General features: G+C 40.5%; 1 pseudogene; it reads right to left on the reverse strand.

The window, feature by feature from the left end:
* Positions 1-3,333: 3,333 nt before the first annotated feature.
* Uba52-ps25 (ubiquitin A-52 residue ribosomal protein fusion product 1, pseudogene 25) lies at positions 3,334-3,742 on the reverse strand (annotated as a pseudogene).
* Between the last annotated feature and the right edge of the window lie 480 nt (positions 3,743-4,222).

Below are 4,222 nucleotides of genomic sequence, written 5' to 3' on the forward strand. Positions count from 1 at the left end.
GATCTGTTTTTTCTTGCTTGAGAAAGGGTACATACATAGCAGAGGACATTTTTGGATTTGTCAAAGAAGGTCAGGAAAGGGCCATAATTGTCAGCCTAGAAAGGGTATCACCAAGTTACCCCTTTGTGTTGGTTGCCTCTTCTACCAGCTCTATCTACTCTTCCTGGGTCTAGTCTCTGGAATGAATGAGTAATTTGTCTTGTGGGTTGGAAATTTTAATTTTTATATAGTTTTAGCTATGAACTCCCTGTCTGTGAAGATTTGAATAGGAATGACCACCATAGGCTCATATGCTTGAATGCTTGTAGTATAAGGAGTGGCACTATTAGGAGGTGGGGCCTTGTTGGAGTATGTGTGGCCATGTTGGAGGAAGTGGGTCACTGGGAAAGTGGGCTGTGAGGCCTTTATATCCAAGCTATGACCAGTGTCGACACAGTCTCCTGCTCCTGCCTTCAGGTGAAGATGTAGAACTCTCAGCTCCTTCTCCAGCACGATGCCTCCCTGAATGCTGCCATGCTTCCCACCATGGCAATAATGGACTAAACTTCTGAGAGTGTAAGCCAGCCCAATGTCAGTTTTCCTTATCAAAGTTGACTCAGTAATGGTGTCTCTTCACAGCAATAAAAGTGTAAGACACCTATTCACCTACTTTTTTTGCCCAGTGAGATTGTTCCATCTGTTTCTGGCCCCCAATTATTTATTTATTTATTTAATTTTATTTTCTTTTTTTTTATACCAAATAATTTCTTTCTGACTTTTCTTTTACCCAATCTAGACTTATTCCTTTCTGATCATTTTAGCACTTGTCTTTCTTTATTGAGTATTACTACCCAAATTTTTCTTAATTTTGAGTCTTCTTGATGGTCATAGTTGTGTATGTTTGCCCCCAATTGACAGCAAGTTGCTGTCAATATGTATGTCAGTGTCATTTTTTTTTTAACCTGTGCAGTTGACTGATACATATTTCTCATTTAAGATCTCTTCATATATCACTGTGCTTGATTGCCTGGTTGTCTTCATACTGGTTTATATGATTTCACCTTGTTTCTCTGGGTCCATGGCTAATTAATTAATTAATTAATTAACATGAGTACACTGTAGCTGTCTTCAGACACATCAGGATAGGGCATCAGATCCCATTACAGATGGTTGTGAGCCACCATGTGGTTGTTGGGAATTGAACTCAGGCCCTCTTATCCACTGAGCTATCACTCCAGCCCAGGTCCATGCCTCTTAAGGTATGTGCAATATTAGCCCTCTTTAGTCCTTACTATAGTTACTTGTTATATAGACATAAGGTAGAGCTCCATTTTCATTACTGTATTAATTGTACTGTTGTGGTCTCTGTGATGACTGAATCTAACTATTTTATTTATTCGTTGAGTTAAAGTTAAGTATTAATCAATCAAAATATTTGCTTAACGAGAGCAGATCATACTGTTTATAATTACAAGTTTTGCTGGTAAAGTGTTACGTCAGAGTGGATCCTGGTACAGCTTTTAGAGTTAGCCTGTAGAAAATGCAAAAATTTTCTTCAACTTACCTTGGCAAATTTAATTTCTTAGACTTTGGTCATATATACTCTGAGAAGCTAAGAATGTTAAAAACAAAATCACTGCTTTTTATATTCACTACTTAAGAAACTCCTCAATTCTCTATGGCACCTTATGTGGCAAAAAGCAAAGGAGGAAAAGAGTGCAGTGGTACAATTTTAATTCTTATATTTGGTCTGAAGTTTCTTTTATCTTTGTTTCCTTCTGGTGTTTGATTTAGGACATTAAGGTCCTTTCAGATTCTTTCACTAGTAGGGAGGGGCTGACTGTACAAAGAACCTTGGCTTTTGTGTTTTGAGCCCTTTAGGTCTTTTACTGTCCTGTATAGCCTTCAGCCTGTGTATTGATCTTACACAGCCTGCAGTGTAAGCAGTTGAGAGAGCTGGTCTTGCTACCTGTGTCCTGTGCCCTGTTTAGAAGTGGAGGGATGTTGGAAATCAAAGTGTGCATGGGAAGGTTGACTTGGGAGAGAGATGCCTAGATCAGCCCATTGTTATCTGTGAGAAAGCTTTGGAAAGATACCTGCTGTGTTTTCAGTTGCTAATTTTCAGTTGTGAAGGCCTCATCTCAGGCAACCTTGACTTCCTGTCCTTTTTTTTCTCTCAGACTCAGGGAACCCCAACTATGTTGTTGCATTGGCGCCACATTGTGTCCCAGCTCAGGGCTGGTGTGCTAACTCTGGTTGCCTAGGTTTGCTTGGGGCTTGGGCAGGGAGCCTCTCAGTTAGCTCTCTGTACACCCTTTAGACTCATGCTTAATGTCCACCCTGAAGCAGCTTTAGAGTGAAGCTCTAGTTGTTAATATTGAGTGGGTTGGGGGTGGATTTCTGTATTGGGTTACTTCAGTTCTAAGCCAGACATGGGTTTGTCAATTTGTTACTAAAATTTCCAACCCTAACAACCCATGTAAAAGACACACAATCCAAATATTTTAATTATAAATTATATGCCTAGATTGGGCATATCTAATACAATACTAACTTATTTCCCAATTCTAAGACTCCTTATTACTTCTGGTTTCTCCCAGCCACATGATTCTGCTGCATAGTGGCTTCCTTCTCTCCTCTTCCTTCTCTCTTTTTCTCCTTCTACCTGCCACCCACTCCTGAGCCTCCAGTCGCACCTTTCCTATCCACTACGCAATCATAGGCTCTAAACTTTTATTGACCTATTAAAGTGGAGAGAAGGTTCACATAGCATCACCTAAGTACATGATGCTCTGCTTGTGGGGGTGGGGTCAACTCTTCTTGAGGAACCAATATGAACAATAATATACAAGCAGCATCAAGCCAAACCACTACAGTTTACTCGTAAGATCTCAGTTTTTAGTACAAAATCCAATAATGTTAGTTGTTTAAATGTGTGTCTTACTATATTTCTTACACAGCTGTTTTCCAAATGTGGGTTGGTCTGGTGAGCTGTACCAGCATAGAGTATTCATAGTTAACAGTGTATTTTCTTGCCACCAATACATGAATTTTTGTTGGATATTCTAAAGAGTCATAATGGTTTTACACAGGAAAGCTAATTGTCAGAGTTTTGTTTTGTTTTAGAGTCAGGGTTTTCTGTATAGCCCTGGCTGTCCTGGAACTCACTTTGTAGACCAGGCTGCCTTCAGACTTACAGAGATGTGCCTGCCCTCTGTCTCTGAATGCTAGGTTTAAGTCCTGTGCCCAGCTTGATATTTTTCTTTGTCATTCTCTCTCTCTCTCTCTCTCTCTCTCTCTCTCTCTCTCTCTCTCTCTCTCTCTCTCTCTCTCTTTTGCCCCAGTCAATGGATTTTATTTGGTCACAGGGTCACAGGCCAGGTATGGCCCCAGCTTTATTTGAGCTTCTTTGGGGCTCAGGTTGTTGGAGTGGCCGAACTTCTTGTAACAGTTGACTACACTGTGTGCAGGCATGAGTAGCACTTGTGGCAGATCATCTTGTCACAATTGTAATTCTGGACAAGGTGACAAAGAGATGACTCGATGATGCCACTGTGTAGATGCAGCACCAGGTACAAGGTGGACTCTTTCTGGATGTTGTAGTTGGACAGGGTGTGGCCATCCTCCAACTGTTTGCCAGCGAATATCAGCTCTGCTGGTCAGTGGGATGCCTTCCTTGTCTTGGATCATTATTGATAGTGTCACTGGGCTCGATCTCAAGAGTAATGGCCTTGCCCATTAGGGTCTTCATGAAGATCTGCATGTTGGCATCTGCTACTTGGCCACCTTGTTGAAGAGAAAGAGTGGTTTGGGGTTTTTGGGATTTTTTGTTTGTTTGTTTTGTTTTTTCTTTTTAATACTTAGATCATTTTGTTGACTTCTTGGTGTTTGTTGAGGGCTGGTATAATTTGCATTTTAAATATATTTACCTGGATCTTCAGTGCTTGCTCTGTCCTTTATCTTAACAGGCAGGTGTCCTTTGATTTGGGACTGAATAGACTTTTTTAAAACTGTTTCCAGTCTGTGTTCTTCTTTCACTGGCCTTTTATGAGTCAGTTGTTCACAGAATTGGCTGTCACAGTGCACGAGAGATTTGGCCACAGCTTGAGACAAGTAGAAATGGGTGGCAGTTTTAGGACCTGTACTATCATATTTTGGAACACCAGGGGGATTATTAGAAGTAATATTATTATAAAGTAGTGTTATCCTAATAGTTGGGTTACAATAATCCTTATTAACAATC

Source organism: Rattus norvegicus, chromosome 3 (genome assembly GCF_021556685.1).
Source record: "Rattus norvegicus strain SHRSP/BbbUtx chromosome 3, alternate assembly SHRSP_T2T, whole genome shotgun sequence".
NCBI lineage: Eukaryota > Metazoa > Chordata > Mammalia > Rodentia > Muridae > Rattus > Rattus norvegicus.